The sequence below is a fragment of the Apteryx mantelli genome, chromosome 7, assembly GCF_036417845.1.
Source record: "Apteryx mantelli isolate bAptMan1 chromosome 7, bAptMan1.hap1, whole genome shotgun sequence".
In the NCBI taxonomy this organism is placed as follows: Eukaryota; Metazoa; Chordata; class Aves; order Apterygiformes; family Apterygidae; genus Apteryx; species Apteryx mantelli.
The window spans coordinates 38,533,103-38,547,851 of NC_089984.1; the positions used below are offsets into that span (position 1 = coordinate 38,533,103).

The 14,749-nt window shown below is 40.3% G+C and overlaps 1 protein-coding gene across 1 annotated transcript in view; it reads left to right on the top strand.

Annotated features, from left to right (window-relative positions):
- The window catches only part of GRK5 (G protein-coupled receptor kinase 5), a 178,502-nt gene that overhangs the window by 97,395 nt on the left and 66,358 nt on the right, over positions 1-14,749 (top strand). The gene's annotated exons all lie outside the window — the stretch shown is intronic.

Genomic DNA, 14,749 nt, shown 5'->3' on the forward strand with positions numbered 1-14,749 from the left:
TTCTTACGCCATGATTCAGTTATTTTTATTTTCCCAGACATGACCGTAGTGAATATTCCATGTTTCTTCCATCTACAGAGGATCTTGCTACCTCTTCTGTTGTGACTGTGGCCACTGTAGTGTGGCTACTGAAAGTGATGTTTGATGTCATCATGTCTAATTGTTAGACAAGGATACCAAGAGTGTTTGGTTCCATTTTTAATTCTCCTTCTAATGTGTCTTCAGATAGTGGTGGCCTGGAGTAACCGGAGACTTGACTTGCTGATTTTGGACGGCCCTGGCAGGCCTATGATTTTAGTAACGTACGTCTAGATTCTGTTCCTCTCAGTGGTAACCAATTATTTACATGGCCTAAACATTTTAAATATTAAATTTAAATGTATATTGCTAACATTTAAAAGGAAAATATATATTTCTTATAAGCTTCTCCACCAGAAACAATTCCATGGTGAAACTTCAGCAAATGTTGAATAATACCTCCAGATACTCTTAATATTTTTCCAGTCTTACAGATAAATTGAACTGTCTCCTGTACAATATAGTGTTCTGTATGTTTTGTGGTCAGTGTTGCTGTGGGCTATGGCAGACAGAGTTAAATGACTCATTTTTACTAAATACTTCCTTATGTTTATGATAATTAATATTTTAATACTCTTCTGATTTAGGAATGAAAAGTAATAAATAAGTCAATGATATGGCAGAGTAACTGGCCTTGCCTGAAGGGTGCCTTGAAGTTATTTCTGCAAGGTTTTTCAAGTCTACATCCTTTCTGTTCACTCTCTATCTCTGGATGGGCTATTTAAGGAAGATTGTTGTCTAGATACCAAACTTCAAGATCAGTGAACTTCCTTGAGCTTAAGCAGAAGAGATTTGCAGCTAATTTTGGATAATGACATTTGGAATAGTAGTAGAATTCTTGTTAGAGACCTTCAACTGTTATCAGTGGAAAATAAACAGTTTGGTTAGTCCCTGCGAGTTTATAGATAGAACAGGATGGGAATATTGTGCTATGAGTAAAAACAGGCACACATAAGACATGTCTATACAAGTTCCCAAATGCCAGTGGGTGCTGACTGCAATAGCAGAGGTCACATGGAATAAGCCAAACCCCCAAAGCCTGTTCAGTTATCTTGTTTTCCAGTCATTGCAACTCTGCTGAAGTCAGTGGAGTTAGATCAACGAAACTGAAGTAAATGCCATGATGAGCCAGGCCTTCAATTTTTATCTTCTTAAATACTATATTATCTCTCTGTTGGCTGGTGAGTTGTGATAAGGCATACCTACTTTGAGGCTGGAAAGAGCCAACCTCTATTTCTATTTGAATAGGAGTTGTCAAAACGAGTTATGGCAAAGGACAAAGAGGAGAGATTCAATTCAATTCGATTCGATTAGGAGAGAGGAGGAGAGAATAACATGCAGGAAATGCTGAGATAGAGGGAGATAGACAAGACCAGAAATAGTAGGTTCAGAGCATGTAAAGAGATAGCATAGAAAGAGAGAAGAAAAAAGGGCTGGGTAGGAAAAGAGAAAAGAATAGACAGTGGTGAAATTCAGAAAATGTACTTAGTTTTGTTTTAAATCAAGTCAGCCGTATTCACCGTGTTGATTATGTGATTCAGCAGTGGTTTGGCTGCTCCCCCCCCAAAAAAGGAAAGAAAATGTGCCTGGTCTTTGGCAGAGGATAAGGTGACAACCTTCCAAACACCCTAATTTCCTTTCATTTAAAGTCTGGCATCCAAAAAATGGGGAGGTTGTCGTAAGATTATGAGTAAGTTCATTTCAGAGCACTGTGGTACACACAGGAGAAGCTGGCCAACAGCACAGGGAGGAAAGCATTTTGCAGACAATTTTTTTTCCTGTGGGAAGTACCTGGGACCCTCCAAGGCAAAACTCACTTGTTTTTATCGACAATAAATGTTCTCCAAGTGCTATACCATGTTTGGCATGTGCAGCCAGGGTCAACTCAACACTTCATGTTTCCCAGGACTGTAAATTGTGGTCTGTACGATTTGCTGTGTGGGGGACTTTCAGATGAGACCTTTAAATTGAGTCTGTAGCTGCTCTGCTTGGACATTGCAGCCTATATGGCATTTCTTATTAAGAGCAGGGTGTCAAGTCTAGCATCTTGGCCAAATTCCAGCTCGGGTGTTTACATTCTGCTCATCTAAATGTCGCTTTTGGATCATTGTATGAGAGCAAGCTGTGGAGCTTGTACTTTGCTGGCAATGCATGTGCCCCTAAGACCTGCTTTACATTAGCTCTCCTCTCAGGACCATGCATTCATAGTTGATGTTAATAATGACTACATATATGAGACCAGATCCTGGTGGGGTTTTTTTCTTTCTTTTTTTCTTCCTAATCTCAAGGTTTATTTGCTTACTCTTGGAACATCTTTGAATTTTCTACAGCATTAGTGTCCCTGAATTATCACATGGCATATCTCCAGGACACTGCTGTAGCATGGGTCCGTGTAACAGGTGAAGGATAGAAGACATGTCTTTTAAATCAGGGCAGTTTCTCAAATATGTATTACTTCAAGAGGCTTGTTTAGTCTGTTTCTGTTTTGCCAGAACATGTGTTTGTAAGGAATCTCTTCCTTTACACAAATAAATCATGATTCTTTTTTACTATATCAATAGTAGTGGTTGAACCTGAGAAGACTTGGAAGGTGGCTCCAATAGACTTCCAAAAGCAGTGAATATTTATTTTTATGCCCTAAACCTTTCCACTCACCAGGGCAGGACTGCCTTGTTTTTCTGTGTTTATTCAGTGCCTAGCACCATGCTCCCCTTCATATGATCTTGGTCCTGTGCCATGATTAGACATTAACATCGTAAAATAGTCTTTATTAGTAGTAATAGTACAAATTAATAGCAGGAAGAGTGAATGAATAGGTAAGGCTTCCCTTTCTCTGCTTTGCTGTCCTCTGGGAGGTTTGTTAGGCAGATCTCTGTTCCAGGAAGGCAATTCTGCAAGGAACAACCCAGTGGTCTGCTCCTCTGTTCTCTTTAAGTCTCATATTAGTGAGGTGGCCACTGATTTTCCCTTTTAAAGATGCTGAGTGGGATACTTATTGTGGTGTACCCACTCACTGCTCACACTGCTTTCAATTTTAAAATGTATGTATAGGAGTGCCAGAGTATTCCCACTGGGGTTTCTTACTTAAGGCTAATAGATGCACCAACTTTAGGGTACCTTGAAGAATTGCAGAGTTCTTCCTCTGTGGATTCTGCTTTGCTAGCAAGTTTCCCTCTTAGCAAGCCAAGAATAGGTATTTATTTCCTTTTTAAAACTATTGATTAAGTTATCTTATTTTCAAAGTGCAAAAAATGGTAAGAATTAGTGAACTGTAGAACAGCAGCTTGGATCAACCATGTCAGGCATCCTGACCTATAGAAATGTAGCAAGATTCTGGGTTTCATTCAGAAGAGACATGTGCCATGAGGTGGGGAAGCAATTACAGATCTGATTAGGCCAAGTACCAGGGCCTGCCATTTTGTATTTCACATTTATTTTTACCTGAAACATAATAATTCAATAAGTTAGTTACACAGGTTATAATTCTAGATAGTCCTGGGCCCAGGTGAGAAAAGAAAATGTTATTTCCTCATAGTTGGGTTGCAGTGAAAAAGCAAGAACAATAGTTTTTTAGGAGGGAGACTGAAGAATTGAGCATTCTTACATAACATAATTGGAGGTTGGAGTTCACACATGAAGAACTTGTCTTTGTATGTATTCTGAAAACAACACAATGGAAACATTGTGTTATAACTTGCATAATGTGCAACTCTCTTTCCCAACAGTTTAGTGCACACTGTTACTAACAGAATGCAAGGCCACGGGTTTAATACCAACTTCATTGTATGAACTAAACACACCCACACAACCACAAGTTACTTTCTCATGGCTTGACTGACAAACAGTAGATCTGAAAGTCCATTGTTTGCAATGGGATGTCCCCATTATGAGAGTAAGGCCTTCACATATGTGAAGTCTGGTGTTGGTCATTCAACGGGCGGTAAAATGTTCTTACCCTGCAAGTGGTACTTCCTACATTTTCTTCCTGACTTCATCTCCACAGATGAGATCAGTGGAAAGGAAGATGGGGAGGGAGTAGCATGGAGATTGCAAAACATGCTGGGAGAAATGTACTTTTCCATGCATGTCTTGCTTGCTGGACTGCACATTCCTCTTTCCCTGATGACAGTATTATATGCTGGGTTTTGCTGGTAGCTAGGCAGCTACCCAAAGCAACAAATCCAGGTGCCAATGAAACTTTCCATTGACTGAAGTGGGTACAAAGGCAGCAGTAACAGCTCACAATTCAGCCTCTTCTGAGGCCACAACACAAGGTTCCACACAATATTTTTAACTGAAAAGTATTCCAAAATCTGTCTCAGCTTCATGCTGCATATCTGTACTGAGGATTGAGAAGGAAAATGGGTTATTAGTACCTAATTTACATTTTATGTTTTATCCTTCCTGGCAAGTTAGACTGTGGTCAATGGTTCGGCCCCAAATGGCCTTTCATTACTCAGGCTGTCCAGACATTCATAACCTTGTGAGTCCTTACCAAAGAGGCTCATATTTGTGCCAGAAATATTGAGAGAAGAGAGAGCTCATATGGAATATGCATAATGTAAGAATTAAATGGAATTCAAAGAGAGTAAGATGATATTAATCACTGATAAGCAGAGATACTTAATTATTACAAATCATGAAATTATGCAGAACATCATTACAAAAATCTTATGAAGTTTCTTCTGTTACTTTCTCCTTGTGTTCTGCTGTTTCATGCTATTCCCAAAGCCAAACCTTCTGAGTAAGGATTGCTGTTCCCAGTGGGCTGCATAGCACCATCCATTATTAAGGTTGCCTAATATTGTACATTATGAGATTAAGATTTTGCCAGAGTTATGTGGGCTGAAATTTTCCATGCTGGGTATTTTCTGTGCCATGTTTTTTTTCTTTTTTGGATTAGAAGCAAGAGGCTGAACCCAGAAGTAGGAGTCAGGAAGACAAGGAAACTGAGCATCAGTCCACAGAGGAAATGAACACAGTAGGCCTGAGGGTGAATTCACACCGGTATAGCTGTTTTAAGCACTGAGCCTAGGTGCAAGTTAGTTTATTCTGCTTTCAGGTGAGGTTAGTTACATTGTATATTACTGGGGGAGTTCACAAAGGCTAACTGTATTTTGCTGCAACTAATCTACCTACACACCCTCTTAGTCAAAAAAAGAAAGAGAAGGTCATCTAGGGTGCATTTCAGAGCAGGAGCATATCTTCAGGACCTCTGAATGTGTTCCTCTCCAGAGAGGGAAACTAACCTCTTCAGACTGGGGTTAGTTTCAGCAAATGTTTCCCAAAGGATGTTCACATGGAGAGCTGTTGCAGAGCTGCCAGTATGCTGTAAATTCATATCCCACTTGTCCTGCTGCATACAATCTTGCCTGTGCTGGACAAGCCCTGAGATCAGATGGGCAGGAGATTTGGGAACCATTAGCTAAAAAGATTGAGACTGGATGTGGAGGAGGAGGGAACTTGCTCAACAGAGGAGAACTAGTACTGAGAAGCAGTGCTACTGGAAAAGATAGTGAGGAGTGAGGGAAGGAACATGAGAAAAAAGAAATGGGCGGTCATGGTCCAGAGAGACACTGGAACTGACTAAGCAAAATCACTGAGGAAAGAGGAAGTGGGAGACACCAGCAGTGGGTTAAGAACTGAAGACATTGTCAGCAAGGACAGGAAATGACTGGAGATCCCAGTGAGAAACAGAGACACAACAGTGGATGCCAAGAGCTGCTAAGGCCAGGAGACTGCATGTGAGTGAAAGTGCTGGGCTGGGACTGAGGTGGAGGGTCTGGGTGGTGAGACTGGGGCTTGCTAGGCAAAGAGGCAAGGATTGGAGGAGAGGGATGGCTGGATGGGGGATGCTAGAGCTCCTTGGCCAAGGAAGCTGACAGTGGGATGAGACTGTAAAAAGCAGAGAGTGAGAATGGCCAGATAAGGAGCATGGTGAGGAACAAGGTGTCATAGGAAGGAGACACAACTGCTGAGGTACGGGCAGAAAACACGGTATTGAAGGTTGGACTTTTACCTTCAGACAAGACAATAAATAGTCAGTCAGTATCTATAGATGCATCTGGCGAGGTGTGTATCTCACTTCCCTCTGGTGTTTACAGAGGATGATCAGCTAACACAATTTACAGCTCCTTTCTCAGCTCCCAGCAGCACAAGTGTGTACAGTGACATAACCATTTCAGCTCTGCTGATACGAATACCAGTATGAGTGTCAATAGGATGGAGTTTCTGTTTTGAAGAAAGCTTAGCAAACGGCTTAGAAAAAGCTGTGATAAAAGAACATTCTTAAAGTTGCCAAGTCTAAAGTTCACAGCCTTTTGTATGAGCTATTCCTAATGAGCTAAGGATTCTGTGTTGTTCCACACAGGATGTTTTTCAGTTTTCCATTACCTTAAAAGATTTGAAAATTAAACACACAAAAATATATATTATAGCATTAAGATTCCAAGACAAGAACCTCAAATGGAGTTTGAAGTAAGGTTGTCTATGCAGTTTAAATTCACATCCCTTTTTATATGATATGAAATCACATACTTGGTTTTCTTCCTCAGGAGCCCTAATTCAGTCAGTTCAAAAGACTGAATTAGTCTGGGGATGGAAGTGGGTTGTTTAATGAAGGAGGCTAGAATTCCTGACTCATTTATTACATGAGGTAAAAGGTGTGTGATAAATTTAAATGGGGAATTACAGGAAAAAAGGGAATCATCTCATGGCTTAGGCAGTTGGATGACACACTAGGGAACCGGACAGCAATGCAGTCTGGTCAGACTAGGTCTGATGTGATGACAGGCAAGTCACTTAAAATGAGTTTTCCACAGTTGGCCTCTAATTGTACATTTTTCATTTTCTGGGTAGCTGCCTTGAGATTTTGGGGTCTCAGGACTAACGTCAGCAACTAGCAAATGGAAGATTGGCTTTGAACAGAGTAGCATATAATGTATAGAAATACATGGAAAATGAACTTGCTCCTGTCAGTGGATGCTTTTTACCTTAATCCTCATATGTCTAAGTTCCCCATCTGTAAAACTGGACTAGTGACATCCCCTTCATCTCCCAGAGGTGGTGTGAAAACAGATCCATGAATATGTGTAAAGTGTTCAAAGGCTACAGTGGAGAATGCCACAGAAAGGTCCATGGGGAAATGAATCATTCTGTCTTCAGAACAAGGCTGACTGGTGTGCGGTAAATAAAGTCTGGGGCCACACATTGAACCAGAGCAGAAAATGAAATGCTGAATAGCTGCTCATTAACTAAGCACTGTCCGTTCTGTGCACTGAATGAGGTGAAGGTCCTGTAGGAAAAATAGTTTGTAGTGATGTAGTTAAAGACTGTACCAGAATGCATGTACACTAAGGAATGGAATTCAGGCTACACGGGTAACTTTAATTTAGGTTTTCCCTAGTTCTTGAGACTTAACTTTGCAACCTCAATCATGTTGCTTTAAAAAAATGAGGTGTGTCAATACAACACAACAGCTAAATTCTTCCTTGTGGGATATTATTTCTTATCAAAAAAAACCACCACCAACAAAAAAAACCTAATCAAAAGCAAGCGTGTTGCATTACTTCCTGTTTGCTTCCCATGCTGCTATGGTTAATTGCTTCTTTCCTGCTTGTGGAATGAAGCCTGTTGAAGTCCAATGGCCTCAACCATGGGCTGCTTATTCAGTGTGGCATGTAAGCAGCAGGGATTTCCTTGTTCCTGGCTAGAGACCTGCATACTTTACCTCTTCCATGCAAGTAGGATGAAATTAATCAGTGTTGGCTTTCTCAGCAAGCAATGAAATTTCAACCACTGCAATGTCGGAGGATGAAGACTCCTCAAAGGGGACCAGGATAAAATGCATGAATGAGAAGTTCCTGCCAAGACATGAACACTAAACTTGAGTGTGTCTGAAATGTTGGGTGCAGAGAGTAAATAAGCCCCATGACAAGTCTAGCCTAAATACCCAGCACTTCCATGGCAAGTAGCCCATACTTTCACCGACCTTGGCATTGCAACGAGGATAATATTTTTGCAAGGATGAACTGCACTCGAACAATGTCTCTAATGTTTCAGTGTCGGCGCAAACATGCTTTCCTTTCAGATTGGCTGTGTGGCTCTTCTTTTCCCATTCCTTTTTTTCCCTCTTCCTTTCAAAGAAGCATATTTAATGTGGCTACAGAAAAGGATATCCCTGTCTTCAGTGCAATTCCTGGGCTCATCTGATAAGTCAGAAGACAGTGCACCTCCATCCTCAAATGTAGATGTTAACTCTCAGCTGAGAAAGATGACTCTCTTCCAGCCTAGTTCACTCTATTCAAGGTTCCTATATCTCTCTCATAGGGTGCTTATCTCTAAGGTGTAACTTCATACAGCAACCTTGACTTCTGTATTTTGCGAAATCCCCTGAGCAAGCTTTGCACTCACTAATTGAAGTAGCAGTAGCAGTCTAGCTATGCAGAGGGGCCACAGAATATTGCTGGTGAAGCAGCAGCTTCCTTTAAACAGCTGAGCCACATACAGCATCTACCTTATCCATTCTTGAGGCCAGGGTGCATGTGCAAGCACAAGAGGCTACTCTTTTGAGTGGTAGAATTGCAAGGGCAGCCAGAATTAAAGTGGCAGTGCAGGGACTTGGTGCCAGTCAGCTCAACCTCGGCATTGTGCCTCTGAGTGAGGCAGCAGCCCCTGGCTTCTGCTGAGCCCTGACCAGTGATAACTTGTGTCTGTACATGGAAGCCAGGTTGACAACACCTGTACAAGAACTGCTGCCTAGCACAGAGGCAAGATGTAACTGATAAGCTGAGAGGTGATAATAGATGATGACCTGTCCACATTTTGGCAGCATCTTTCAGCTTCTCCCAGAACAGGTAGGAACTCAGCTGGGTCTGGGATCTGCGTTACTTGGATGAGGATACCTTGGACTGAGACAAAGCAGCCTTCGAGATCAAGAGCATGGGGTTAAAGCTTTGCAACAATTCTAATAAAAAAATGCCACAAAATGACAGGATACTTTGGAAACCCATTCTTTGTATTCGTGTTGTTGCCCCTTCTCACAGTAGAATAGCAAGATAATGATGGACACTGTAATGGATTAAAAAGACAATAGGATAAAACGTGTTTGAGATGTTGGTACTAAGTAACTCTAAGGATCCTCCACTGGCATAGGCCTGCCATGGTGGCAGTGACTCTTTGCAGAAGTGAAGTGGGTATGGGTCACAGGGAAGGGCTGCTGGCTGCTGGCTCCAGCTCCAATTGTTGGCAAATATCACAATGTAGAGAATAGCAGGGTGCTCTGCATGGCCCACTTCATGAGCAGCCTTACGTACTCCTTGGTTCCAGGTCTTCAAAGAGATGTATGGTCTTGAGTCATCCAACTTTCTGCTAGGCCAAGCCCAGCATATTTCATGAACTGTAACTGACTGAAATAACCTCACTTCTCAGGTAAACCGTGTGGTTTGCATGCATAATGTTCACACAGGAGTAAGTTATGTTAAACCCTTTAGATAGCATCAAAATCAGCCCATGTTTATTTCTAGCCCAATTCACCCCACCCTTTCTATATTATCTCACTAAGGATAGGTCCCAAAAAGAACTGCTTGGGAACAGATTCTCAAAGGACTAATGACTCTGTGATACTCCTGTTACTAAACCAGTGCTGTTCCTTGCCAAGTGTTGGTCTGGCATAGGAGTTCATGAGACAATGGGGTGAGATTTCAGTGGTTTTTTAAATGCTTTGCTTAGTTTACCAACCAGTATGTGCCTATCTTCTGTTAATATCCTTGCATGAAGCAGTCTGACTGTGTCAGCACTTGGCATTAGGGTGGCATTAGGATCTCAGTCAGTGGTGTATTTCTTTAGATGTAATGTGACACAAGGGAAAGTTGAATTATCATCTTCCAGGTGAGAAGTAAAATGTCTAAATATGTTTTCATCATCAAAATACCGTAGCCCTAATTACAAGCTGGGCAGCACTTGTTGAAGTTCTTGCTAATTTCTTCTTCTGTCCACTGTTGTTCTCTCAGCAGCTTTGGAGGTGATAGTCTTTGCTTCTTGTTTTGCAGAGCTGAAGAGCATTATTTTGTGTTGCTAAACAGTTGCTGCTTGTTTGTTGAAATGTAGGAATGAAAATGTTTGGGGAAAAACACTTTATAAGGGTAAGACATTATTCACATTACAGTGTGAAACTAAACCAAGAAGTGAAAGAAAATCTGAAAGGAGATAAACTGAAAAATACAAGTGTTAGGATAACCTTTACAATTAGAATGGTGCTCACTTAGTTTCCCTGTGACAACTCAGTTTTCATAAAAACGAAGAGGAGTTCCTCTCTAAAAATGCATTTTCTCTGTAGACCTGCATAATATTGTTCAAGGTTCTTGTGTTTGGACATCAGGCGCCAAACTCTCCATCCATCCCAATAAAGAGCTGTGGAAGAGCTGTATGAAGAGCTGTTTGGTACTGTAGATTTCTGTTAAGAAGGAGAACAAAATACTTTCCGTTGGCAATCCCCTCATGCAAAAGTTCCTCTTAGTATATTTGGGGTTTCTAAATGACTTCAAAATCTCTTTTCCACTCTTCGTATCAGTTTTACTCAGCAGCTCAGCTCCTCACACCCACTCAGAGGAGTTATCACTCAGCAGGCAGTCAGACCAGACTGTGAATATAAACCCAGTCAAGTCAGCGTCTACATTATGTGTATGCCACTTGTACTTGAACCAAAGATCCAGTTAAGTGACAAATTAGTAGCATTGTCAATGGTCAGTGATATCCCTTAAAAGTGCTGAGGATTGATTTTTTTTCAGTGTATTATTGACTCTTTGATTATTTAGGTTGATGGTTGGGATTGTTTTGCAATAATTTTACTTTTTGAAAGGTTGGAATTGACAAGCACTTACAAAAGTCATTTACCAGTTTAAGACTGTGGAGTTTTGCTGCACTTGAGATTTGTGTTTTCAAAACATCATGAAGAAAAGTGACAGAAAAAAAAAAAAGAGAAAAGGAAATTTAGCAATGAAGCAACAACTAATAGCATCTAGTATTTTGTTAAAGGAATCATTAATAAAATGGCTGAGATGTTTAAAACTCACAGTGACTATTGAATAGCATGCACAGTTAGTAATCCCTGTGAATAGTTTTATTATGTGCCTGTCAGAAATGTATGCTGCTTAAATATGCAGTTGCGGAATGACTGTGCTTGTGGCTATGTACATTCTACCATTTTATTGACCTGGTAAAGGTTTAGTCTTGATGGCTGCTTCAGCTTCTACCCAGCCTAGTTTAGAAGTCGAGAGAGTAGTTTTGCAGAACTCTTTTCGTCTTAAGAAAGCAATTCACAAGATGTCTCCTTTAGTTTCCTGGAATCAAGATGTTTGTTTTGTGCTATGTGCAACAGCAACGGTTCTGTAGATTTCATAGCCTTAAACATTCAAATTACAACTTTTACTGAAATTTTCTTTCAGCATGTATTATCAGAATATCACCAGAAGGAATCTAAATAACAACACTAGACAGAAAATAAGTCAGGTATTTCAGTCAATATCTTTAGGAGTGGACATAAAAGTCCCAAATAAAAAATTTGCAGTAGCTACCTTTTTTTATGAAAAATCATTCGGTTCTGTCATCCTGATCCAAATTAGAATCAAAACAATCAAGTGTTTGTTCTTCAGATTTCCCAGGGCATTTTTGAGGTGAACTTTCATATTTCTTTGAGAGACTTTTTCCTTTCCTCTGGCCTTGCCACAGAGACATTGTTGAAAGTTATTTAAGAAGATAAACTCTTTTCCTAGTCGGCATAGTCGACTAGTGTGCCTAGTCGGCACAGTTATGGTGTGGGTAGCCCTTCCCCTAAGACTGCAGAACAATCACCACATTGAAGTGCTGGGAGGTTTTGGTGTCTTCTGTGACCAATATAAAGTCGTTTGAAAGTCCACTGTGCCCTGAATAGATTTATGACCAGCTATGAAGACAACAGTTCAGACACTAGTCAGGAAACCTCATCAAAGGCACTGATCCAAGGACATGTGCTTTTAAAGTGTAATTTTGGGAACAGTAATAGCTGCTTACTAGTCATTTGGATTTTTTAACCAACAGAAGTGTAACATACCTGTTTGTCTGTCTGCCTGTCTATCTGTCTATCTCCCTGCTCTTTTTCGTTTTTTTGTTCCCTTTCCATGCACTGTATTCTAATTGGTAGCCAAATACAAAATAAAGGATGTGTTGAAGAACAGGGTACCTAATAACTTCAGTTAAAAAAAGATTTTAAAATATTCCCATTGCTCATTCACATTTCCTGACTATTAATCATGCTGCATGCATTTTCACTGTCATGCTAATGTTAACTGTGGAGCTGAGAGACATACTGACTGTTTATTCATTTAAATTGTGTTTGACAGAGGTGGGAAAATGAGGGTTGATCAAGACCCAGTGGAATTGATGGGAATCTTTCCATCAGTTTCAGCAGGTTTACGATCACCTTCATTGTTTATAACAATTATTTATCTCCTTTCTGCTGCACCCAGTATTTTGTGCAACAATATTATCCTTTTTTTTTAATTTTTTGATTTAAAGTGGTTCAAACATTAATGATAAGTTCCATCTTCTCAAGCTAAAAATACTATTGACCCTGCAGTATCTGCAGTTTGCATTTGACTGAGAGAGTTGTTCGGTAAGTCATGTGGCAAGGATGCAGTTGCCTGAATGAGTGATTATAACTTTTGGAAGATATCAAAACATTCAAAGGAGGGCTGTAATAAGTCAGTCATGGCACTGATGGAGACATTTTCCTGACAAGTGCATAACGACTGGATTTCATTAGGAGGGAAATTTGTCTTCCAGCAGACAATTGCTTAGCCTCAGAGCAGAGCATTCCCTCTTTGCCATTCAGTTGTACATGCACATGCCTGGGTTACCAGTGTCTCCCTGACAGCTGAGGGTCCCCAGTTCTGGACCCCACTCATGGCTTAGTGTGCAGTGACTATATTGTGCTCACAGTATTTCTCTGGATCCTCCTGCTGTTGCTACAAAAGGGTGGGTGGGGTGTTATCCTTCCTGCCAAAATCTTTTTCCAAAATCAACAAAGCCACATACACATTCTGGTTCAAATACTCATGCAAACATATTTATGCAACTGTTTGTGGGATTTGACTTTTCAAATAAAATTCCATGAGCAAAGCTTCAATACAGCTGCTTCCAAAAAACAAATGAGAAGATTCATGTATATCACTGAAGTGTATTTAACTGAGAATTTGTCATAATATTCTCCAAACATTTTTCCCGAATTGGTCCAACTCTAAGGTTTGGACTATTTCCATCTTTAGTATAATGCTGCTGTGATGTGTGGAGTTTATCCCTGTAGCCTAATACCATGAAAAGAGGGAAAATAGAGAAAGTTACACAAAGCAAACACTGTCTGAATCTGAACAATTACGTTAGATGTTTGACGATCAGGAGATTAAATTTTGTTTGTCTTAAAAAAGACAGCTGACAAGCGGAGAAAATTAAGTTGGCAGACTTAAAACCAGTTTGGGTAATTCTGTTGTCTGAAATATCTTGATTGCATTTGTATTTTTAATTAATTAAACTTGCCAAAGCAACACCCACTGTAACAGCACAGGTGAGGGTCTCTCACAGTTTCTTGTAGAAAATCCTAAATTCAAGGGGAAAAATCAATCAAGGCCAAAAAATGTGTTCTTTCCTGGCGTTTAATATATAAGGTCTAGAGCTTTCTACAGCTATGAAGTACTGGTTTTAATTGCAGCCAGGGAAGAGCTGCTGTTTAAAATTTGGTATCTGTCAAGCCATTATCCTGTCATAAGGTGTAACAATTTTCATATTTTATTAAAAATAAAGAAAACAGATGAAATATTTATTGTTAGAAGGAGTGTGCTATTGCCACCAGTAACATAACTTCATCACAGCCCTTGGCTTTAGAGTTTATATTGTGCACCTGTGCAGCTGTGGCCATGCCAAGATAAACGCTCTCCAAGACAGGGGCTACATCATCATTTTTAATCTCAGTGAAGTGCCAGGTGAAGTTATAGAGCAGTATAGCGGTTAATGTATAAAAAGACTCTGCTGTGCTCTCTTGGACTAAGTTTCCACTCCAGGGGTTTGCATTGCAAGTAAATAGCAAGGAGCCACAGGACTATCCAGTAGCACTCTAGGCTCACACACTTTAATAAAGTTATTCTGGCCACACTGCTTTGAGGTGGGGCAGTGCTATTAGCCCCATTTTATAAATACAGCATGCCACTGAGGTCTGCAGTATGCAGAATATTATTTGTACTGGTAACTGAATCCCCACAGGAGTCTAGCTGCTTGTATTAGACTTTTATAACATGACTTATTGCCACAGTTCTTGGGAATTTTTGCATGAACTGAAATGAGACATTTTTGTTCCTGACGTGTATTCTTTAACCGTCTATTTTGCCTCACTTTTAAATGGGATGCTGGAGATAGGGCAAATGGGGAGACTTCAGCATCTGAACAACAGGTTTCCATATTCGTGTCTCAGCTCAAAAAACAAACACACAAACAAAAAAAACCCAAACAGACAAAAAGGCAAGAATCTTCACTTCCATTGCTTCCTCCCATTCCTGCAACATTCCTACGTAGTCACAATGGAAATAAGGTTCCCCGCTGTTTTACTGTGTATGTGCTTGGCCAGGTGCTACAGTTCAAACTGCAA